At 53.1% G+C, this 24,813-nt stretch overlaps 1 pseudogene across 1 annotated transcript; it reads right to left on the reverse strand.

Moving 5' to 3' along the window:
• Positions 1–106: 106 nt before the first annotated feature.
• LOC106575457 (small ribosomal subunit protein uS9m-like) lies at positions 107–24,791 on the reverse strand (annotated as a pseudogene). Its single transcript, XR_014381054.1, has 12 exons — positions 24,768–24,791; positions 23,913–24,095; positions 20,343–20,405; positions 20,201–20,234; positions 19,913–19,992; positions 6,937–7,022; positions 6,727–6,733; positions 6,273–6,344; positions 5,058–5,214; positions 4,711–4,819; positions 1,985–2,153; positions 107–548 (listed from the first exon to the last, which is right to left on the reverse strand). The product of XR_014381054.1 is annotated as a small ribosomal subunit protein uS9m-like (transcript).
• Between the last annotated feature and the right edge of the window lie 22 nt (positions 24,792–24,813).

Below are 24,813 nucleotides of genomic sequence, written 5' to 3' on the forward strand. Positions count from 1 at the left end.
GACTTTCAGCACCCCATGACCGTGGACAGCGCCTGGTTAAGGTGCAGCTGTAACGTTACTGGCCATTTACTTTTCTATGGAATAAAAACAGCATATTATAGCAAGGTATATGAAAAACAACATTTTATTTTCAATATACAGACAATGACAATGGACAGGTGTGTTACCAGAGATGGCCCTCTGGTGGCAGAAGAAAACATTACAGCCTATATGGAGTTGGTTGGGTATTCTGCCCTCACATGGACAGAACCCCTTTGAATTTGTACATGTATTTGAGTCATGTACTTGGTGGCCATTTCCAGATCTAAAACACCTTTAGGGGACATATAAAAAGCTACAACAGGGGTTGGATGAACAATTTGTCCACTTACTAATAACAGTTCTGATCTCAGAGGAAGATAATGATGAAGATGTTGCTGTGATTTCCCTGTGTCCAGTTCTATTCTGTCCTCCACCTCAGCGTTTCTTCCAGGTGAACTTCCTCCTCGCTCCCTCCTGGCCCGGCTTCTTCCTCTCCTTAATTATGGGGTCAGGGGTCAGCAGCCCAGCTGAGAGGGAGGCAGAGATGCAGGTCAAAGGTCAAACCAAAAATAGTACAATACATCAACGACAAAGCAACAGAGGAACAGCAGCCAATGTTGTTCATTTGATGTAAATTAAAACGGTCCTTCTCTCAACACATCAAAGCTGCAGGCTAAAGTTAAATCTAGACTTGGTTTCCTCTATCGTAAATCGCTCCTCTTTCACCCCAGCTGCCAGACTAACCCTGATTCAGATGACCATCCTACCCATGCTAGATTACGGAGACATAATTTATAGATTGGCAGGTAAGGGTACTCTCGAGAGGCTAGATGTTCTTTACCATTCGGTCATCAGATTTGCCACCAATGCTCCTTATAGGACACATCACTGCACTCTATACTCCTCTGTAAACTGGTCATCTCTGTATACCCGTCGCAAGACCCACTGGTTGATGCTTATTTATAAAACCCTCTTAGGCCTCACTGCCCCCTATCTGAGATATCTACTGCAGCCCTCATCCTCCACATACAACACCCATTCTGCCAGTCACATTCTGTTAAAGGTCCCCAAAGCACACACATCCCTGGGTCGCTCCTCTTTTCAGTTCGCTGCAGCTAGCGACTGGAACGAGCTGCAACAAACACTCGAACTGGACAGTTTTATCTCAATCTCTTCATTCAAAGACTCAATCATGGACACTTACTGGAAGTTGTGGCTGCTTTGCGTGAATTATTGTTGTCTTTACCTTCTTGCTGTTGTCTGTGCCCAATAATGTTTGTACCATGTTTTGTGCTGCTGCCATGCTGTTGTCATGTTGTGCTGCTGCCATGCTGTTGTCATGTTGTGCTGCTGCCATGCTGTTGTCATGTTGTGCTGCTGCCATGCTGTTGTCATGTTGTGCTGCTGCCATGTTGTTGTCATGTTGTGCTGCTGCCATGCTGTTGTCATGTTGTGCTGCTGCCATGCTGTTGTCATGTTGTGCTGCTGCCATGCTGTTGTCATGTTGTGCTGCTGCCATGCTGTTGTCATGTTGTGCTGCTGCCATGTTGTTGTCATGTTGTGCTGCTGCCATGCTGTTGTCATGTTGTGCTGCTGCCATGCTGTTGTCATGTTGTGCTGCTGCCATGCTGTTGTCATGTTGTGCTGCTGCCATGCTATGTTGATGTCTTAGGTCTCTCTTTATATAGTGTCGTCTCTCTTGTAGTGATGTGTGTTTTGTCCTAGATTATTATTATTTAATCGCAGCCCCCATCCCCGCAGGAGGCCTTTTGCCTCTAAGTAGGCCATCATTGTAAATAAGAATTTGTTCTTAACTGACTTGCCTAGTTGAATAAAGGTTAAATAAAAATAAAATAAAAAAATAGATAAAGCTTTCTGAATGATGTGTGTGTGTGTGTGTGTCTCGTTAGGTGTGTGTGTGTGTGTGTGTGTGTGTGTGTGTGTGTGTAGTACCACTACCAACCTTTTCTCATGGTCTCCACTTGTCCCTCAGACAGGAAGCTGTGCATGGCACGGGAGATGGCGAGGCGTAGCGCCCCCGCCTGGCTGAAATGGCCCCCGCCACTCACACTGCACTGCATGTCAAACCTCCCCAGCACCCCATGAAGTGGAGGGAGAACATCAACTGCTCCCTGTCAGGGGGAGAGGAGAGGGATGGAGAGAAGGGAGGAGAGGGATGGAGAGAAGGGAGAGGAGGAGAGGGATGGAGAGAAGGGAGGAGAGGGATGGAGAGAAGGGAGAGGAGGAGAGGGATGGAGAGAAGGGAGAGGAGGAGAGGGATGGAGAGAAGGGAGAGGAGAGATGGAGAGAAGGGAGAGGAGGGATGGAGAGAAGGGAGAGGAGAGATGGAGAGAAGGGAGAGGAGGGATGGAGAGAAGGGAGAGGAGGGATGGAGAGAAGGGAGGGGATGAGAGGGATGGAGAGGAGGGAGAGGAGGGATGGAGAGAAGGGAGAGGAGGGATGGAGAGAAGGGAGGAGAGGGATGGAGAGAAGGGAGGGGATGAGAGGGATGGAGAGAAGGGAGAGGATGAGAGGGATGGAGAGAAGGGAGGAGAGGGATGGAGAGAAGGGAGGGGATGAGAGGGATGGAGAGAAGGGAGGGGATGAGAGGGATGGAGAGAAGGGAGGAGAGGGATGGAGAGAAGGGAGGGGATGAGAGGGATGGAGAGAAGGGAGAGGAGGGATGGAGAGAAGGGAGAGGAGGGATGGAGAGAAGGGAGAGGAGGGATGGAGAGAAGGGAGGGATGAGAGGGATGGAGAGAAGGGAGAGGAGAGGGATGGAGAGAAGGGAGGAGGAGGGATGGAGAGAAGGGAGGAGAGGGATGGAGAGGAGGGAGAGGAGGGATGGAGAGAAGGGAGGGGATGAGAGGGATGGAGAGAAGGGAGGAGAGGGATGGAGAGAAGGGAGGAGAGGGATGGAGAGAAGGGAGGGGATGAGAGGGATGGAGAGAAGGGAGGAGAGAGATGGAGAGAAGGGAGGAGAGGGATGGAGAGAAGGGAGGAGAGGGATGGAGAGAAGGGAGAGGAGGGATGGAGAGAAGGGAGGGGATGAGAGGGATGGAGAGAAGGGAGAGGAGGGATGGAGAGAAGGGAGGAGAGGGATGGAGAGAAGGGAGGAGAGGGATGGAGAGAAGGGAGAGGAGGGATGGAGAGAAGGGATGAGAGGGATGGAGAGAAGGGAGGGGAGGAGAGGGATGAGAGAAGGGAGAGGAGGATGGAGAGAAGGAGGAGGAAGGGAGGAGAGGGATGGAGAGAAGGGAGAGGAGGGATGGAGAGAAGGGAGGAGGGGTGGAGAGAAGGAGGAGAGGGATGGAGAGAAGGGAGGGAGGGATGGTGAGGGGAGAGGGGATGGAGAGAGGGAGGAGAGGGTGGAGAGAAGGGAGGGAGGGATGGTGGGAGGGAGGAGGGGATGGAGAGAAGGGAGGAGAGGGATGGTGGGAAGGGAGGAGAGGGATGGTGGGAAGGGAGGAGAGGGATGGAGAGAAGGGAGGAGAGGGATGAGAGAAGGGAGGAGAGGGATGAGGAGAAGGGAGGGGATGAGAGTGATGGGGAGAAGGGAGGAGAGGGATGGAGAGAAGGGAGGAGAGGGATGGAGAGAAGGGAGGAGAGGGATGAGATGGAGAGGAGGGAGGAGAGGGATGGAGAGAAGGGAGGAGAGGGATGGAGATGGAGAGAAGGGAGGATAGGGATGAGATGGAGAGGAGGGAGGGAGGATAGGGATGAGATGGAGAGGAGGGAGGAGAAGAGAGACGAGGGATGGAGATGAGAGAAGGGAGGGATGGAGATGGAGGAGAAGGAGAGGGATGAGATGGAGAGAAGGGGAGGAGAGGGATGGAGAGAAGGGAAGGGATTGAGAGAAGGGAGGAGAGAGAGGAGAAAAGAAGGGTGAGGGGAGGGATAAAAAGATTGAGGGAGAGAGAGAGGTGGAAAGGAGGGAGGGAGAAAGAGGAGTTGGTTATGAGATAGAATGAGAGCGAGAGAGAGCGAGAGAGAAAGAGAATAAGAGAGATAACAGGATAAAGAGAGAGAGAGAAGGGTAAGTAAGTCAGTCAATGGAGTGGGCACTGGACACTGAGATACCAGTTATCAACAGCAGTGGTTGTCCAGAGGATTGTAAAGAGCAGCGGTGTGTGTATAGAGTCCTGTCAACCTCTGTTAGAGCCACACGGTCATATTTAGACACTACAGCAGTCACTCTTCTGTCTCAGCATGAAAAAGACAGATGAGGGGTGTGTGTGTCTGAATATGTATGTTCTGGCCCACATCCCAGCAGACTAAATGAAAGGCTTATTGCTGACACAGTCAAACCACCCTTCACGTCCTATTAGTCCTGTCTCAGTCTGTCCTCAGCCCAGGAGATCACCCACCCACCCACCTAACCCACTCAGTTGTGTAATTAACTCTGCTATATCCCAGATAAATAAAAGAGGCTATAACGCAGTGAAGTGCAACATAAAGCTACTTTTCAACAGTGTTTTGTTTGAGAGTGCACGTGGCGCGGCGTGCACGTTAAGGAAGGATGGGGAGAGGAGTGTGGAAAGAAGCAGGGGCTTGTGACTTCATTGGTGGGAGAGGAAGCACTAACGAGCCATGTCTCTCTGATTTGTCTCCTACTTCATCAGTACTGGTCTGAAAGCACATGCTATTTGAAAACATTACGGTGGATGTCTACTGGGAAGAAACACGGACCGGTCTTGCAGGACAGGGAAGAAGTGGACATAGTTTGTCCCGTTGATGCTGATGGAGCCTGAGCCGCTGTCTCTCAGTAGGACAATACCTGTAGCGGTCTTCCTCCTGCCTGGGAAACACACACACACACACACAACTTATTATCCTAGATCTCTCTCTTTTACCATGAAGCCCTGGCCAACCAATAGGTAGGTCATTCTTTGAAAGGGAAAGATCACTGAAACGGTGGTGAACTTTAGACCCGGGTTGCTGTCAACTGCTTTAAGACAAATGCAAATAAATGCTATTTTATTGATCCATTGATTGATAAAAGCCCAATGGTATTAATTGATTTGATTGCTGTTTACCATCTCCAGTGCTGTAAGCCACTGCGTGCTGGTCGTACTGTAGGGGCTGGACCTGCTGCTTGGAGGACTGGATCTCTAGCTGTCTGCAGTAGCGCTGGACAAAGTCCTCCTCCACAGAGCAGTAGGGCAGAGACAGCAACCTCTCCATCAGCAACCTCTCCAACATGGAAGAATAGGAGTTGCCCCTAGACGCTGATCTTGGGTCAGTTTAGCATTTCCCCGACTAATGGCAAAGGTTAGGATTGGGGGAGGGAAAGCTGATCCTGGATCTGTAGGGAAATGTCACCCTGGAGCGTAAGAACATAAGCACACACGCCTACTTTCTATTGGCGGTGTAGGACTCTGTTCAGTGTCTAAACAGCAACCTCTTGTGGTGACTAGGTGAACTGCATCATACCAGTAATACAGTGTCTAGCATGCCAACAACCAGGTTTCCAGCCAACCTTCTATCTGAGTAAAGTACATGTCAGATACAAATATTGGAAGGCATGATGGAAACAGCAAAGTTGTCGGTAAGCTTTCCAAATGTTGCAAATATTGATATAATAACCATCATGCTGAAGTAAAGTTTATTAGGCAACAGATGAAATAAATGATGATGAACATCACAGGGTGGTGAAAGTGCAAGGTTATGAGTTTGATGCTCCTTTCCAATAAATATTGAGGGTCTTATTCTGGTGACATGATGATTTATGCTTGGGTGCCTTTTGACAAATGAAACGAATCTCGCTCTTTAGTCCATAATAATCTCATCATGTAGGCTGCACCCGCAATGTATCTGCTAGCTGTCGGCTGGAGCGCACGTGCCAGTACCAAGGTGCACATTCGCTATATAATGCAACATTTGTGACAAAACCATCCGTAGAGTTGAAAATGTGAGAAATCCATTTAACATGTATTTGTTTTATTCGGTACATGGGAATTTAACCGCAAACTTGATTTCTATGTGGACGACCTAATCACACCCTTTTATCCGCAACAATTCAAGTTGATGGAATTGATTATTCTCTGGTGGGAAAATGCACATATTTAATTTATGCAGATTTTTGAATATTCCCATGAAAACCTGGTGCTAATTGGATGGAAACCTAGCTAGTGATATCTAAGATCTTTTTCCTCAGTAAATACTATCACAGCACAACTGTTGAACTGAGAAAGACCAAGGAAAAGGAGCAGCTATCTGGATGTGCTGGTATTAACAGAGTTCCTTCTTACATCGTGGTCTGAGATGGTCTCCACCAACAACTCCTCCAGCTCTTCTTTCAGCAACCACCGACTACCCACCGACTACCCACCGACTACCCACCGTCTACCCACCGTCTACCCACCGTCTACCCACCGTCTACCCACCGTCTACCCACCTACTACCCACCGTCTACCCACCGTCTACCCACCGTCTACCCACCGTCTACCCACCGACTACCCACCGACTACCCACCGACTACCCACCGACTAACCACCGACTAACCACCGACTAACCACCTACTAACCACCGACTACCCACCGACTACCCACCGTCTACCCACCGTCTACCCACCGACTACCCACCGACTAACCACCGACTACCCACCGACTACCCACCGACTAACCACCGACTACCCACCGACTACCCACCGACTAACCACCGACTAACCACCGACTACCCACCGACTACCCACCGACTACCCACCAGAGAACTGAACACAGACACAGTTACACACACACACACACACACACACACACACACACACACACACACACACACACACACACACACACACACACACACACACACACACACACACACACACACACACACACACACACACACACACACACACACACACACACACACACACGTGAACTTATTTCACTGCTCTGTGAAAACAACTATCCTCACATCTGCTTGGCATCCTGGATGAAGAGGCCCTTTCCTCTCAGATGGTCCTGGTGCTTCTCTACTGCCAGGGCTTTAGTGAAGGTGTCCTGAATGGGACAGGAGGACACGGACAACCAGATTAAACAACATGGAACACCCTATGGTCTATGAACCTTTCACTCAATATTAACAATGTGTATTTGTGTTGTATCAAGAAAAGACCAGTATGGAGTGCATTGTATATTCTGGCGCATGCGCGCGCGCACACACACAAGAGATAGAGGATTCTCCATTATGAAAACAGATCCCATATCTGTCCCCATCCTTGGCTGGATTTAATTGGGTGGGAAAATTGAATTGGGGAGCACTTGGGCTAAAGCTTACTCCCCCTTTCTCCCCAAGAAGCCGCCATGAGGAGCGAGAGGGCTTGCTACCCGCTGTCCGTGGGCACGCTTGTCTAAATTGGCATGGAGCCCACGAGCTTGGCGTTTGCCCATCAAGCGCGGCACAGTATGTTAAGGCTGGTGGTAGAGGGCCCAGACCCGACCCGGGCCAGCAGCCTGGCATTCTGGTCATGTCCCAAAGCAGCCTCACCCTCCCCTCCCCCTCCCCCACGCGACCGGCTGAGAACTCATTTCCCTGTCCATTATTCAGCAGATGTTTGTTTAATTCCTTCTTGATAGAGTGGAGTCTAATCCGCCGCCACTCCGCCACAGAGAGACAGACAGACAGACAGACGGGGGGAAAGCAAACATCAAGCAAAAACCAATTTGTGTCACAACAAAATAAGTAATAAAATAATCTTTATAAAAAGGGAGGTGGTGGTGTGAGGGGGTTTATAATCTTTATAAAAAGGGAGGTGGTGTTGTGAGGGGGTTTATAATCTTTAGAAAAAGGGAGGTGGTGTTGTGAGGGGGTTTATAATCTTTATAAAAAGGGAGGTGGTGTTGTGAGGGGGTTTATAATCTTTATAAAAAGGGAGGTGGTGGTGTGAGGGGGTTTATAATCTTTATAAAAAGGGAGGTGGTGGTGTGAGGGGGTTTATAATCTTTATAAAAAGGGAGGTGGTGGTGTGAGGGGGTTTATAATCTTTATAAAAAGGGAGGTGGTGTTGTGAGGGGGTTTATAATCTTTATAAAAAGGGAGGTGGTGTTGTGAGGGGGTTTATAATCTTTATAAAAAGGGAGGTGGTGGTGTGAGGGGGTTTATAATCTTTATAAAAAGGGAGGTGGTGGTGTGAGGGGGTTTATAATCTTTATAAAAAGGGAGGTGGTGGTGTGAGGGGGTTTATAATCTTTATAAAAAGGGAGGTGGTGGTGTGAGGGGGTTTATAATCTTTATAAAAAGGGAGGTGGTGGTGTGAGGGGGTTTATAATCTTTATAAAAAGGGAGGTGGTGTTGTGAGGGGGTTTATAATCTTTATAAAAAGGGAGGTGGTGGTGTGAGGGGGTTTATAATCTTTATAAAAAGGGAGGTGGTGGTGTGAGGGGGTTTATAATCTTTATAAAAAGGGAGGTGGTGGTGTGAGGGGGTTTATAATCTTTATAAAAAGGGAGTTTCCCCTCAGCAGTGGGTAGGTTAGGGGGTAGTCAGGTACCCCTGGTTCCCCTCAGCAGTGGGTAGGGTAGGGGTTAGTCAGGAACCCCTGGTTCCCCTCAGCAGTGGGTAGGGTAGGGGTTAGTCAGGAACCCCTGGTTCCCCTCAGCAGTGGGTAGGGTAGGGGTTAGTCAGGAACCCCTGGTTCCCCTCAGCAGTGGGTAGGGTAGGGGTTAGTCAGGAACCCCTGGTTCCCCTCAGCAGTGGGTAGGGTAGGGGTTAGTCAGGTACCACTGGTTCCCTCAGCAGTGGGTAGGTTAGGGGGTAGTCAGGTAGCCCTGGTTCCCCTCAGCAGTGGGTAGAGTAGGGGGTAGTCAGGAACCCCTGGTTCCCCTCAGCAGTGGGTAAGGGGTAGTCAGATACCCCTGGTTCCCCTCAGCAGCGGGTAGGGGGGAGTCAAGTACCCCAGGTTCTCCTCAGAAGTGGGGAGGGGGTAGTCAGGTACCCCTGGTTCCCCTCAGCAGTGGGTAGGGGGTAGTCAGGTATCCTGGTTCCCCTCAGCAGTGGGTAGGGTAGGGGGTAGTCAGGTACCCCTGGTTCCCCTCAGCAGTGGGTAGAGTAGGGGGTAGTCAGGAACCCCTGGTTCCCCTCAGCAGTGGGTAGGTTAGGGGGTAGTCAGGTACCCCTGGTTCCCCTCAGCAGTGGGTAGGGTAGGGGTTAGTCAGGAACCCCTGGTTCCCCTCAGCAGTGGGTAGGGTAGGGGTTAGTCAGGTACCCCTGGTTCCCTCAGCAGTGGGTAGGTTAGGGGGTAGTCAGGTACCCCTGGTTCCCTCAGCAGTGGGTAGGTTAGGGGGTAGTCAGGTACCCCTGGTTCCCCTCAGCAGTGGGTAGGTTAGTGGGTAGTCAGGTAGCCCTGGTTCCCCTCAGCAGTGGGTAGGTTAGGGGGTAGTCAGGTACCCCTGGTTCCCCTCAGCAGTGGGTAGGTTAGGGGGTAGTCAGGTAGCCCTGGTTCCCCTCAGCAGTGGGTAGGGGGTAGTCAGGAACCCCTGGTTCCCCTCAGCAGTGGGTAGAGTAGGGGGCAGTCAGGAACCCCTGGTTCCCCTCAGCAGTGGGTAGAGTAGGGGGTAGTCAGGAACCCTGGTTCCCCTCAGCAGTGGGTAGGTTAGGGGTTAGTCAGGTACCCCTGGTTCCCTCAGCAGTGGGTAGGTTAGGGGGTAGTCAGGTACCCCTGGTTCCCTCAGCAGTGGGTAGGTTAGGGGGTAGTCAGGTACCCCTGGTTCCCCTCAGCAGTGGGTAGGTTAGTGGGTAGTCAGGTAGCCCTGGTTCCCCTCAGCAGTGGGTAGGTTAGGGGGTAGTCAGGTACCCCTGGTTCCCCTCAGCAGTGGGTAGGTTAGGGGGTAGTCAGGTAGCCCTGGTTCCCCTCAGCAGTGGGTAGGTTAGGGGGTAGTCAGGTACCCCTGGTTCCCCTCAGCAGTGGGTAGGTTAGGGGGTAGTCAGGAACCCCTGGTTCCTCTCAGCAGTGGGTAGGTTAGGGGGTAGTCAGGTACCCCTGGTTCCCCTCAGCAGTGGGTAGGGGGTAGTCAGGAATGCCTGGTTCCCCTCAGCAGTGGGTAGGTTAGGGGGTAGTCAGGAACCCCTGGTTCCCCTCAGCAGTGGGTAGAGTAGGGGGCAGTAAGGAACCCCTGGTTCCCCTCAGCAGTGGGTAGAGTAGGGGGTAGTCAGGAACCCCTGGTTCCCCTCAGCAGTGGGTAGGTTAGGGGGTAGTCAGGTACCCCTGGTTCCCCTCAGCAGTGGGTAGGGTAGGGGGTAGTCAGGAACCCCTGGTTCCCCTCAGCAGTGGGTAGGGTAGGGGTTAGTCAGGAACCCCTGGTTCCCCTCAGCAGTGGGTAGGGTAGGGGTTAGTCAGGAACCCCTGGTTCCCCTCAGCAGTGGGTAGGGTAGGGGTTAGTCAGATACCCACTGCTGAGGGGAACCAGGGGTAAGGGGTAGTCAGATAGCCCTGGTTCCCCTCAGCAGTGGGTAGGTTAGGGGGTAGTCAGGTACCCCTGGTTCCCCTCAGCAGTGGGTAGGTTAGGGGGTAGTCAGGTACTCCTGGTTCCCCTCAGCAGTGGGTAGGTTAGGGGGTAGTCAGGTACCCCTGGTTCCCCTCAGCAGTGGGTAGGTTAGGGGGTAGTCAGGTACCCCTGCTTCCCCTCAGCAGTGGGTAGGGTAGGGGGTAGTCAGGTACCCCTGGTTCCCCTCAGCAGTGGGTAGGTTAGGGGGTAGTCAGGTACCCTGGTTCCCCTCAGCAGTGGGTAGGTTAGGGGGTAGTCAGGTACTCCTGGTTCCCCTCAGCAGTGGGTAGGTTAGGGGGTAGTCAGGTACCCCTGGTTCCCCTCAGCAGTGGGTAGGTTAGGGGGTAGTCAGGTACTCCTGGTTCCCCTCAGCAGTGGGTAGGTTAGGGGGTAGTCAGATACTCCTGGTTCCCCTCAGCAGTGGGTAGGTTAGGGGGTAGTCAGATACTCCTGGTTCCCCTCAGCAGTGGGTAGGTTAGGGGGTAGTCAGGTAGCCCTGGTTCCCCTCAGCAGTGGGTAGAGTAGGGGGTAGTCAGGAACCCCTGGTTCCCCTCAGCAGTGGGTAAGGGGTAGTCAGATACCCCTGGTTCCCCTCAGCAGCGGGTAGGGGGGAGTCAAGTACCCCAGGTTCTCCTCAGAAGTGGGGAGGGGGTAGTCAGGTACCCCTGGTTCCCCTCAGCAGTGGGTAGGGGGTAGTCAGGTATCCTGGTTCCCCTCAGCAGTGGGTAGGGTAGGGGGTAGTCAGGTACCCCTGGTTCCCCTCAGCAGTGGGTAGAGTAGGGGGTAGTCAGGAACCCCTGGTTCCCCTCAGCAGTGGGTAGGTTAGGGGGTAGTCAGGTACCCCTGGTTCCCCTCAGCAGTGGGTAGGGTAGGGGTTAGTCAGGAACCCCTGGTTCCCCTCAGCAGTGGGTAGGGTAGGGGTTAGTCAGGTACCCCTGGTTCCCTCAGCAGTGGGTAGGTTAGGGGGTAGTCAGGTACCCCTGGTTCCCTCAGCAGTGGGTAGGTTAGGGGGTAGTCAGGTACCCCTGGTTCCCCTCAGCAGTGGGTAGGTTAGTGGGTAGTCAGGTAGCCCTGGTTCCCCTCAGCAGTGGGTAGGTTAGGGGGTAGTCAGGTACCCCTGGTTCCCCTCAGCAGTGGGTAGGTTAGGGGGTAGTCAGGTAGCCCTGGTTCCCCTCAGCAGTGGGTAGGGGGTAGTCAGGAACCCCTGGTTCCCCTCAGCAGTGGGTAGAGTAGGGGGCAGTCAGGAACCCCTGGTTCCCCTCAGCAGTGGGTAGAGTAGGGGGTAGTCAGGAACCCTGGTTCCCCTCAGCAGTGGGTAGGTTAGGGGTTAGTCAGGTACCCCTGGTTCCCTCAGCAGTGGGTAGGTTAGGGGGTAGTCAGGTACCCCTGGTTCCCTCAGCAGTGGGTAGGTTAGGGGGTAGTCAGGTACCCCTGGTTCCCCTCAGCAGTGGGTAGGTTAGTGGGTAGTCAGGTAGCCCTGGTTCCCCTCAGCAGTGGGTAGGTTAGGGGGTAGTCAGGTACCCCTGGTTCCCCTCAGCAGTGGGTAGGTTAGGGGGTAGTCAGGTAGCCCTGGTTCCCCTCAGCAGTGGGTAGGTTAGGGGGTAGTCAGGTACCCCTGGTTCCCCTCAGCAGTGGGTAGGTTAGGGGGTAGTCAGGAACCCCTGGTTCCTCTCAGCAGTGGGTAGGTTAGGGGGTAGTCAGGTACCCCTGGTTCCCCTCAGCAGTGGGTAGGGGGTAGTCAGGAATGCCTGGTTCCCCTCAGCAGTGGGTAGGTTGGGGGTAGTCAGGAACCCCTGGTTCCCCTCAGCAGTGGGTAGAGTAGGGGGCAGTAAGGAACCCCTGGTTCCCCTCAGCAGTGGGTAGAGTAGGGGGTAGTCAGGAACCCCTGGTTCCCCTCAGCAGTGGGTAGGTTAGGGGGTAGTCAGGTACCCCTGGTTCCCCTCAGCAGTGGGTAGGGTAGGGGGTAGTCAGGAACCCCTGGTTCCCCTCAGGGGAACCAGGGCTATCTGACTACCCCTTACCCCTGGTTCCCCTCAGCAGTGGGTATCTGACTAACCCCTACCCTACCCACTGCTGAGGGGAACCAGGGGTAAGGGGTAGTCAGATAGCCCTGGTTCCCCTCAGCAGTGGGTAGGGTAGGGGGTAGTCAGGTACCCCTGGTTCCCCTCAGCAGTGGGTAGGTTAGGGGGTAGTCAGGTACTCCTGGTTCCCCTCAGCAGTGGGTAGGTTAGGGGGTAGTCAGATACTCCTGGTTCCCCTCAGCAGTGGGTAGGTTAGGGGGTAGTCAGATACCCCTGGTTCCCCTCAGCATTGGGTAAGGGGTAGTCAGATACCACTGGTTCCCCTCAGCAGCGGGTAGGGGGTAGTCAGGTACCCTGGTTCCCCTCAGCAATGGGTAGGGGGTAGTCAGGTACCCCTGGTTCCCCTCAGCAGTGGGTAGGTTAGGGGAGGGTCAGGTACCCCTGGTTCCCCTCAGCAGTGGGTAGGGTAGGGGATGGGTCAGGTACCCCTGGTTCCCCTCAGCAGTGGGTAGGGTAGGGGTTAGTCAGGAACCCCTGGTTCCCCTCAGCAGTGGGTAAGGGGTAGTCAGGAAGCCCTGGTTCCTCAGCAGCGGGTAGGGGGTAGTCAAGTACCCCAGGTTCCCCTCAGCAGTGGGTAGGGGGTAGTCAGGTACCCCTGGTTCCCCTCAGCAGTGGGTAGGGGGTAGTCAGGTACCCCTGGTTCCCCTCAGCAGTGGGTAGGTTAGGGGGTAGTCAGGTACCCCTGGTTCCCCTCAGCAGTGGGTAGGTTAGGGGGTAGTCAGGAACCCCTGGTTCCCCTCAGCAGTGGGTAGAGTAGGGGGCAGTCAGGAACCCCTGGTTCCCCTCAGCAGTGGGTAGAGTAGGGGGTAGTCAGGAACCCCTGGTTCCCCTCAGCAGTGGGTAGGTTAGGGGTTAGTCAGGTACCCCTGGTTCCCTCAGCAGTGGGTAGGTTAGGGGGTAGTCAGGTACCCCTGGTTCCCTCAGCAGTGGGTAGGTTAGGGGGTAGTCAGGTACCCCTGGTTCCCCTCAGCAGTGGGTAGGTTAGTGGGTAGTCAGGTAGCCCTGGTTCCCCTCAGCAGTGGGTAGGTTAGGGGGTAGTCAGGTACCCCTGGTTCCCCTCAGCAGTGGGTAGGTTAGGGGGTAGTCAGGTAGCCCTGGTTCCCCTCAGCAGTGGGTAGGTTAGGGGGTAGTCAGGTACCCCTGGTTCCCCTCAGCAGTGGGTAGGTTAGGGGGTAGTCAGGGACCCCTCAGCAGTGGGTAGGGTAGGGGATAGTCAGGTACCCCTGGTTCCCCTCAAGAGTGGGTAGGGGGTAGTCAGGTACCCCTGGTTCCCCTCAAGAGTGGGTAGGTTAGGGGGTAGTCAGGTACCCCTGGTTCCCCTCAGCAGTGGGTAGGTTAGGGGGTAGTCAGGAACCCCTGGTTCCTCTCAGCAGTGGGTAGGTTAGGGGGTAGTCAGGTACCCCTGGTTCCCCTCAGCAGTGGGTAGGGGGTAGTCAGGAATCCCTGGTTCCCCTCAGCAGTGGGTAGGTTAGGGGGTAGTCAGGAACCCCTGGTTCCCCTCAGCAGTGGGTAGAGTAGGGGGCAGTCAGGAACCCCTGGTTCCCCTCAGCAGTGGGTAGAGTAGGGGGTAGTCAGGAACCCCTGGTTCCCCTCAGCAGTGGGTAGGTTAGGGGGTAGTCAGGAACCCCTGGTTCCCCTCAGCAGTGGGTAGGTTAGGGGGTAGTCAGGTACCCCTGGTTCCCCTCAGCAGTGGGTAGGTTAGGGGGTAGTCAGGTACCCCTGGTTCCCCTCAGCAGTGGGTAGGGTAGGGGTTAGTCAGGAACCCCTGGTTCCCCTCAGCAGTGGGTAGGGGGTAGTCAGGAACCCCTGGTTCCCCTCAGCAGTGGGTAGGGTAGGGGTTAGTCAGGAACCCCTGGTTCCCCTCAGAAGTGGGTAGGGTAGGGGTTAGTCAGATACCCACTGCTGAGGGGAACCAGGGGTAAGGGGTAGTCAGATAGCCCTGGTTCCCCTCAGCAGTGGGTAGGTTAGGGGGTAGTCAGGTACCCCTGGTTCCCCTCAGCAGTGGGTAGGGGGTAGTCAGGAATCCCTGGTTCCCCTCAGCAGTGGGTAGGTTAGGGGGTAGTCAGGAACCCCTGGTTCCCCTCAGCAGTGGGTAGAGTAGGGGGCAGTCAGGAACCCCTGGTTCCCCTCAGCAGTGGGTAGAGTAGGGGGTAGTCAGGAACCCCTGGTTCCCCTCAGCAGTGGGTAGGTTAGGGGGTAGTCAGGAACCCCTGGTTCCCCTCAGCAGTGGGTAGGGTAGGGGTTAGTCAGGAACCCCTGCTTCCCCTCAGCAGTGGGTAGGTTAGGGGGTAGTCAGGTACCCCTGGTTCCCCTCAGCAGTGGGTAGGTTAGGGGGTAGTCAGGTACCCCTGGTTCCCCTCAGCAGTGGGTAGGGGGTAGTCAGGAATCCCTGGTTCCCCTCAGCAGTGGGTAGGTTAGGGGGTAGTCAGGAACCCCTGGTTCCCCTCAGCAGTGGGTAGAGTAGGGGGCAGTCAGGAACCCCTGGTTCCCCTCAGCAGTGGGTAGAGTAGGGGGTAGTCAGGAACCCCTGGTTCCCCTCAGCAGTGGGTAGGTTAGGGGGTAGTCAGGTACCCCTGGTTCCCCTCAGCAGTGGGTAGGGTAGGGGGTAGTCAGGAACCCCTGGTTCCCCTCAGCAGTGGGTAGGGTAGGGGGTAGTCAGGAACCCCTGGTTCCCCTCAGCAGTGGGTAGGGTAGGGGTTAGTCAGGAACCCCTGGTTCCCCTCAGCAGTGGGTAGGGTAGGGGGTAGTCAGATACCCCTGGTTCCCCTCAGCAGTGGGTAAGGGGTAGTCAGATAGCCCTGGTTCCCCTCAGCAGTGGGTAGGTTAGGGGGTAGTCAGGTACCCCTGGTTCCCCTCAGCAGTGGGTAGGTTAGGGGGTAGTCAGGTACCCCTGCTTCCCCTCAGCAGTGGGTAGGGTAGGGGGTAGTCAGGTACCCCTGGTTCCCTCAGCAGTGGGTAGGTTAGGGGGTAGTCAGGTACTCCTGGTTCCCCTCAGCAGTGGGTAGGTTAGGGGGTAGTCAGATACTCCTGGTTCCCCTCAGCAGTGGGTAGGTTAGGGGGTAGTCAGGTACTCCTGGTTCCCCTCAGCAGTGGGTAGGTTAGGGGGTAGTCAGGTACTCCTGGTTCCCCTCAGCAGTGGGTAGGTTAGGGGGTAGTCAGATACTCCTGGTTCCCCTCAGCAGTGGGTAGGTTAGGGGGTAGTCAGATACCACTGGTTCCCCTCAGCATTGGGTAAGGGGTAGTCAGATACCACTGGTTCCCCTCAGCAGCGGGTAGGGGGTAGTCAGGTACCCTGGTTCCCCTCAGCAATGGGTAGGGGGTAGTCAGGTACCCCTGGTTCCCCTCAGCAGTGGGTAGGTTAGGGGAGGGTCAGGTACCCCTGGTTCCCCTCAGCAGTGGGTAGGGTAGGGGAGGGTCAGGTACCCCTGGTTCCCCTCAGCAGTGGGTAGGGTAGGGGTTAGTCAGGAACCCCTGGTTCCCCTCAGCAGTGGGTAAGGGGTAGTCAGGAAGCCCTGGTTCCTCAGCAGCGGGTAGGGGGTAGTCAGGTACCCCTGGTTCCCCTCAGCAGTGGGTAGGGGGTAGTCAGGTACCCCTGGTTCCCCTCAGCAGTGGGTAGGTTAGGGGGTAGTGAGGTACCCCTGGTTCCCCTCAGCAGTGGGTAGGTTAGGGGGTAGTCAGGAACCCCTGGTTCCCCTCAGCAGTGGGTAGAGTAGGGGGCAGTCAGGAACCCCTGGTTCCCCTCAGCAGTGGGTAGAGTAGGGGGTAGTCAGGAACCCCTGGTTCCCCTCAGCAGTGGGTAGGTTAGGGGTTAGTCAGGTACCCCTGGTTCCCTCAGCAGTGGGTAGGTTAGGGGGTAGTCAGGTACCCCTGGTTCCCTCAGCAGTGGGTAGGTTAGGGGGTAGTCAGGTACCCCTGGTTCCCCTCAGCAGTGGGTAGGTTAGTGGGTAGTCAGGTAGCCCTGGTTCCCCTCAGCAGTGGGTAGGTTAGGGGGTAGTCAGGTACCCCTGGTTCCCCTCAGCAGTGGGTAGGTTAGGGGGTAGTCAGGTAGCCCTGGTTCCCCTCAGCAGTGGGTAGGTTAGGGGGTAGTCAGGTACCCCTGGTTCCCCTCAGCAGTGGGTAGGTTAGGGGGTAGTCAGGGACCCCTCAGCAGTGGGTAGGGTAGGGGATAGTCAGGTACCCCTGGTTCCCCTCAAGAGTGGGTAGGGGGTAGTCAGGTACCCCTGGTTCCCCTCAAGAGTGGGTAGGTTAGGGGGTAGTCAGGTACCCCTGGTTCCCCTCAGCAGTGGGTAGGTTAGGGGGTAGTCAGGAACCCCTGGTTCCTCTCAGCAGTGGGTAGGTTAGGGGGTAGTCAGGTACCCCTGGTTCCCCTCAGCAGTGGGTAGGGGGTAGTCAGGAATCCCTGGTTCCCCTCAGCAGTGGGTAGGTTAGGGGGTAGTCAGGAACCTCTGGTTCCCCTCAGCAGTGGGTAGAGTAGGGGGCAGTCAGGAACCCCTGGTTCCCCTCAGCAGTGGGTAGAGTAGGGGGTAGTCAGGAACCCCTGGTTCCCCTCAGCAGTGGGTAGGTTAGGGGGTAGTCAGGAACCCCTGGTTCCTCTCAGCAGTGGGTAGGTTAGGGGGTAGTCAGGTACCCCTGGTTCCCCTCAGCAGTGGGTAGGTTAGGGGGTAGTCAGGTACCCCTGGTTCCCCTCAGCAGTGGGTAGGGTAGGGGTTAGTCAGGAACCCCTGGTTCCCCTCAGCAGTGGGTAGGGGGTAGTCAGGAACCCCTGGTTCCCCTCAGCAGTGGGTAGGGTAGGGGTTAGTCAGGAACCCCTGGTTCCCCTCAGCAGTGGGTAGGGTAGGGGTTAGTCAGATACCCACTGCTGAGGGGAACCAGGGGTAAGGGGTAGTCAGATAGCCCTGGTTCCCCTCAGCAGTGGGTAGGTTAGGGGGTAGTCAGGTACCCCTGGTTCCCCTCAGCAGTGGGTAGGTTAGGGGGTAGTCAGGTACCCCTGCTTCCCCTCAGCAGTGGGTAGGTTAGGGGGTAGTCAGGTACCCCTGGTTCCCCTCAGCAGTGGGTAGGTTAGGGGGTAGTCAGGAACCCCTGGTTCCCCTCAGCAGTGGGTAGGGTAGGGGTTAGTCAGGAACCCCTGGTTCCCCTCAGCAGTGGGTAGGGTAGGGGTTAGTCAGGAACCCCTGGTTCCCCTCAGCAGTGGGTAGGGTAGGGGTTAGTCAGGAACCCCTGGTTCCCCTCAGCAGTGGGTAGGTTAGGGGGTAGTCAGATAGCCCTGGTTCCCCTCAGCAGTGGGTAGGTTAGGGGGTAGTCAGGTACCCCTGGTTCCCCTCAGCAGTGGGTAGGTTAGGGGGTAGTCAGGTACCCCTGGTTCCCCTCAGCAGTGGGTAGGGGGTAGTCAGGTACCCCTGGTTCCCCTCAGCAGTGGGTAGGTTAGGGGGTAGTCAGATACCCCTGGTTCCCCTCAGCAGTGGGTAGGTTAGGGGGTAGTCAGGTACCCCTGGTTCCCCTCAGCAGTGGGTAGGTTAGGGGGTAGTCAGATACCCCTGGTTCCCCTCAGCAGTGGGTAGGGGGTAGTCAGGTACCCCTGGTTCCCCTCAGCAGTGGGTAGGTTAGGGGGTAGTCAGGTACCCCTGGTTCCCCTCAGCAGTGGGTAGGTTAGGGGGTAGTCAGGTACCCCTGGTTCCACTCAGCAGTGGGTAGGTTAGGGGGTAGATAAGATGAAGAGGGCAGTGGAGCAGTGAGGGGGCTAAACCCAACAGAACCACAGAGCACTCAACCTGGAAGCCTCTTCCTCATACACACAGCCAGCTGTACACCCCAATGACTTGGCAGAGCTGTGTGTGATGTATTATGGTGGCAGGGGGAGGTGTTGTGGCTGTAAATACAGTACTGTGCACATGTAAGTAGATGTGTGTTTGCAGAGTTAATTAACACTCAAATGTTGGGATTGGGATTCTTCCAGAGGTATCAAACAATATGCTGTGTAGTGAGAGAGACGCATAGAAAGAGGGGGAAACAGAGAGAGTAGTGACCCGTCCCCCTTTTAATCTCAGACTCAGTTCTCCCCTGAAAGGCACACTGGGGTGTTTGTTGTACATGGTCGGGTTGCACTACAGGGGTCTGGGCTGAGGGGGGGGGGGGGGGAGAAAAGCCAAAAGAGTGGAGGGGGGTGAGTTCCCCGTCACGGAGAAGGGAAGAGAGAGAGAGCAATAGAGAGTGTAATGTTTACTGTTATTTTTTATTGGTTATTTCACTTTTGTTTATTATCTAATTAACATATGTTTCCCATGCCAATAAAGCCCTTAAATTGAATTGCGAGAAAGAGAGAGAGTAGTTTTCCCTCACAGGCAGCCCTCCTCCCTCACAGACAGCCCTCCTCCCTCACAGGCAGCCCCTTTCCCTCACAGGCAGCCCTTCTCCCTCACAGGCAGCCCTCCTCCCTCACAGACAGCCCTCCTCCCTCACAGACAGCCCTCCTCCCTCACAGACAGCCCTCCTCCCTCTCAGACAGCCCTCCTCCCTCTCAGACACGTCTGGTCTGACATCCCTATTTAAACTAACAGCAGGGAGTCAGGGCTTGCTGCAGGGCATGGGAAGGGGTGGGGGGGTTGATAAGAGGACAAAAATATTGCCAGGTTACAAACACTTCTTATCTACCGGAGAAACACACCTCTGTCCATGGTCAAATCAGCCATATAAACAAGAGGAAGGTAAAGAGGGAGAACGAGCAGGTGTGAAGGAAAAATACAGAAGATGGAGGGATGGAGGGTAAGCTGGGTGGGTAGAGGTGGGTAGCTAGCTAATCTACTGCACCGGTCTCCAGGGACCCTCTACCTCTCTGGTGAAATCCCCAGGGCAGAGCAGCTCTCATCCAGGCACAAAGCCTGACTATCAGCCATGGTCACCGAGCCAGGCCTGAAACACGATTTAGGACGGGGACAGAGGGGCCCGTCACAGACACAGTCACACCCCCTGCCTGTCTGCACCCCTCCCTACCTTCCACAACCCACCTCTCCCAAACACCCCCCCCCCCCCCATCCTCTCACACTGCTCCTACTCTCACAATCCCACCTCCATCCACATCTCTCTCCATACCTCCCCACCCTTCCCTCCCTCCCTCCCTCCCTCCCTCCCCCAGCCCGCCTGCTGTATTCAGCTGTAGCTCTGGCTGTGTGTGTGAAATGGGATGTGACAGGAGCACCTTTCCCTGGGGATCAGAAGCCTCTCTCTCCCATAAATAGGGCCCTGGAGGCTAAGACTGGGGGCTTTCTACCTCCAGAAAAACATCCCCCATCAGTCTTTCTCCTCCCGGTCTCTCTCACACCCAGTACTCACGCGCATTAGAGAGTAGTAGGACTGCTTTCCTGTGTAGAACAGAAAGTGGAATGGCCGTCCATCTGCGCCCCATTGGACAGCTAGAGGATATATGAGTGAGAGAGAGAGAGAGTTAGGCCATTGGTGTAAACCACTTTACTTTATCTAGCCCAATCACTGTTAGAGATTGAGCAAAAACTCAGAGGTCCCCCTGCTGGTGATGTTGTGAAAGTGCAGCTCTCACACAGAGTGAAAATGACCACAGGAGTAGAACAATCCATCTCAGTTGTAAATCTATTTAAAAAGGACCTACTCGCTGTTTTGGAAACACCTCTTCCGGATGCTGGAAGAAAAGATGAAGATTTTGAATCACTAATGAATATGAAGTTTCTGAGTTAATACACTTCTACATGAGACAGAAAAAGGAGACAGGGAGGAAGTCTAGTCTTACCTTCATCAGTGGTTTGGCTTTATTGTCAAACAGGCCGGAGGGGAACAGGTATGCAATGCTTCTCTGGAACAGAAACAAGAGAGAAGTCAAATATCATTAACTAATCCTAAAGATGGAGGGAGAACCTTTAGTTTAAACAGCCAGCTCTGAACAGGGAGAACCTTTAGTTTAAACAGCCAGCTCTGAACAAGGAGAACCTTTAGTTTAAACAGCCAGCTCTGAACAGGGAGAACCTTTAGTTTAAACAGCCAGCTCTGAACAAGGAGAACCTTTAGTTTAAACAGCCAGCTCTAAACAGGGAGAACGTTTAGTTTAAACAGCCAGCTCTGAACAGGGAGAACCTTTAGTTTAAACAGCCAGCTCTGAACAGGGAGAACCTTTAGTTTAAACAGCCAGCTCTGAACAAGGAGAACCTTTAGTTTAAACAGCCAGCTCTGAACAAGGAGAACCTTTAGTTTAAACAGCCAGCTCTGAACAAGGAAAAACCTTTAGTTTAAACAGCCAGCTCTGAACAGGGAGAACCTTTAGTTTAAACAGCCAGCTCTGAACAGGGAGAAACGTTTAGTTTAAACAGCCAGCTCTGAACAAGGAGAACCTTTAGTTTAAACAGCCAGCTCTGAACAGGGAGAACCTTTAGTTTAAACAGCCAGCTCTGAACAAGGAGAACCTTTAGTTTAAACAGCCAGCTCTGAACAGGGAGAACCTTTAGTTTAAACAGCCAGCTCTGAACAGGGAGAAACGTTTAGTTTAAACAGCCAGCTCTGAACAGGGATAAATGATAGTAGCAGCCAGGCTAGCTAACAGGTTAGAGAGGAGACACTCAAGTCTTGTAAGAGTTCAGATAAAGGCTAGAGGGAAGTTCCTAGAGAACAGCAGTGAAAGTTAGAGGGGAGAGAGAACAAACAAACAGCTATGTGACAGGAACCAGAGGACAGACTAGAGTCACCAGTTCACCCTAAGTTCACACACTCACAGCCAGTCTCCTTGTGAAGGCAGCAGAGTGGAGCCAGGTCATTAGTGTTGCTACAGATGGCACTACACTTGACAGGGTGTGTGTGTGTGGGAGGTAGGGGGGGGGCTGAAGGTGTGTGTGTGTGTGGGGGAGAGAGAGTCTGAAGGTGTGTGTGCGCGAGTCTCTGAAGGTGTGCATTTGTGTGTGTGTGTGGGAGGAGAGGGGGACAGACAGGTAGTGTCCACCCTGCCACTCTTCTCCAGCCAGTCTGTTCATCCCTCCTCTCCCTCATCTTTAACTTATTTTCCTCCTTCACTCTGTCTGCTCAATTAAGAGAGGGAACAGGTGCTAGAAGGAGAGAGCATGCTGCAGCCTTTTGGGCTGTCAAGATGAGGGGAATCAAAGAGAGAGAGAGGGAGGGAAGGAGAGTGAGAGGTAGAAGAGAGAGAGGCAGGTGAGGGGGAGGTAAAAAGAAGAAGACAGGAGGAGGAGAGTGGAACACTGTGCCAGATGAAGGCAGCACCTGTTCATTTCATACCCTAGGCTGCAGTATGGCAGAGTCCCCTAGGGAGAGACAGAGAGAGGGGAAAGGGAGAGACCACCTCCCTGCCACAGATTTCACTGTGTTGTTCACACCAATCTAGATTCCTCCACTCTGTCTAAACTCCATCGATGTCAATAAAACAACTTAAAGAGAGTACTGCTACACAATAGTTTCTGCACAGTGCCTAATTTAGAAACTAATTTTCACTTTTATTATCTCACCTGCTAACACTTGCATTGTTTGCACTAATAGGAATGTCACATCAACTGAACCAGAGTCAACTGAGCCAGAGTCAACAACAACACACAGGCGCAAGTCTCCCCTAATTCCCCCTCCCCATTACCCCTCCTTTTCCCCTAATTCCCCCTCCCCATTACCCATCCTTTCCCCCTAATTCCCCCTCCCCATTACCCCTCATTTTCCCCTAATTCCCCCACCCCATTACCCCTCATTTTCCCCTAATTCCCCCTCCTTTTCCCCTAATTCCCCCTCCAGTGGTCCCCCATTCCCTCTCCAGTCTCCCTCATTTCCCTCTCCCGCCTCCCTCATTTCCCTTACCCGTCTCCCTCATTCCCCGTCCAGTCTCCCCCAGTCCCCACATCTCTCCCTCTCCTCCACTCATCTGAGGACAGGACGCTCCATGTCACTTCCTGTTACATAGCCCACTGCTAACAGCTCTATTCATTAGATAGGATGAAGGTTAGAGACCGCCAGGAAGTGAAGAATCATGGGAAATCAAACTAAATGAGTGGGGCAAACGAAGCTAATGCATTCTTCCTTCGTAATGAATATAACATGGGATGTGTGTGTATCAGGCGTTGCTAATACAGTGGACACAGCACATTACACAGTGCTGGCCCCTGCTGAGTCTGTCTGTCTGTGTGATCAGATCCAGGTCTTATTGTATATTTTCATAATGACTATATGTGCACATCTTATGGATACCAGAATAGTAGAGGCACACAAGTTGTTTTGAAGTAGGTCACTCTGTAATGATTTGCACGACCACCGTGCGTCCCACACGTAATGGTAATGTAGGTGGGTGTTTTACAGTTTTGAACATAATATTCCCTTACTGCTGTCTAGGTTCCAACCCGGCCTGATTGTACATATGAATTTAATTATTGATGCCAACATGTACCTCTCTGATTATTGAATATGCATAAAGTGTTGTTTTTTGTATGGCCATGTTTTGTATAGCATCCACACCCACTATGCGTTGTATGTGTAATGACTATGTGGGGTAAAATGTGGATATATTAGGGGATGGGATAACGAGGTCTGCTTGACCTGATGAATATTCGTGTTGGATCAAAACGTTGTCATTAAAGGTGGTAATTGGCGGCAAATTCAGCATGCGGGCCTTTCTGTTCTTTTCAATTAAACTTCCTTACCCCATCACCTAGGTGTTTTAAGGACATGCATATGACCACAAACTGTTTTACACAGCCCACTGGTAAGTGCTAACAGTTCTGTTCATTATATAGAACGATGGTTAGAGACCGCCGGGAAGTGAAGAATCATGGGAAATCAAACTAAATGAGTGGGGCAAACGAAGCTAATGCATTCTTCCTTCGTAATGAATATAACATGGGATGTGTGTGTGTGTGTGTGTGTGTGTGTGTGTGTGTGTGTGTGTGTGTGTGTGTGTGTCAGGCGTTGCTAATACAGTGGACCCACCACATTACACAGTGCTGGCCCCTGCTGGTGACTGTTAGAGTGTGTCTGTGTGATCGGCTCCACCAGATGCTGCTGATGGCATGCGGAGACAGACCAGAGATGATTCTCAACTACTGTTGGGGAATTAAACTAATATGGCTGGAAAACCGCCTTAAATACATGTGACATCTCCAAATAAGGTGCCACCTTTCTAAACATAGCCTAGCCAAATCCATATCTCAATTGAGTTGAGGGTGGACACCATAGACATATTGAGGTATGAATCTGTCTCTGATTGTAGGGTATGGTCAAAAAACTGCATTACACTACATCCCTCTAGGGTTTACACTGCATCCCACTATCGAAAGACAGGAGTTATACACCCCTCGTTAGACATACGTGCAGTCTTCCTTACATCAATGTCCCCCTGAGTGAAGGTCTCAGGGTCCTCTCCCATCATGTTGGCTAGATGTCTCTTCCCGATGTTGAACTCCTCCACCTGCTTCTTGATGAACTCCTCTGAGAACTTCTCTGGGCCCACTGCAGCCAGGTTCTTCCTGTGGAGCACAGCACTCACACATAGCTGTCTGGACAGCACCTGAGGTGTGGGAGAGAGGAGGATCTTATGTTAGGATACATACTGTAGTATAGGACTGGTGCTTTTATAACCCAGGGCCTTGGTTTTCACAGGGATAGATGAATGTCAGTTATCTGGGCTAATAGACAGCTCGTCTCTGTAGGTGGCTATGGTCTTTAGGTGCATTAAATTAGTCCGAAACGGTGAGATTTGGCATTGACAAATAGACCAACTGATGTGCATTTGACAGCAAGGTATCCACTAGTAAATGGGACTAACGTAGTATAACGTTAGCTAGCTATGTAAACAAGCTCTGGAGGCTTAACTATGGTTCTATTAAACCAAAATATTGCGACTTGTATGTCCACTATGTTCATGTAGCTAGCTATGTCCATTATGGCATCATTGTTGAGACAAGAAGAACAATATCTAGAAAGTCAACTAGCTACTTAGCTAGCTGGCTGTCTTACTTCAATGACAGTTTACATGTGAGCTAGTTGACAAAGCAGTGCATTGCTACTAGCGCTTAGCTATTTCAGGGACGACTCAGCGCTTCTCTGCAGTGCATCCCCGTTGACATTACCGTGAAAAGATGCCGAATTAAACTCTTGGCTTTACCTGGCGAGTTAAATTTGACGAGACTGTGTAAAAATTGAAGCAGCAATTTCAGAATTTCCAGAGAAAATATCCCACGGTTCTTCCACTGGAGGCCGCCATGTTTGCTGAATGACGCTCTCGT

The sequence above is a fragment of the Salmo salar genome, chromosome 17 (assembly GCF_965601325.2).
Source record: "Salmo salar chromosome 17, fSalSal1, whole genome shotgun sequence".
Classification (NCBI taxonomy): domain Eukaryota; kingdom Metazoa; phylum Chordata; class Actinopteri; order Salmoniformes; family Salmonidae; genus Salmo; species Salmo salar.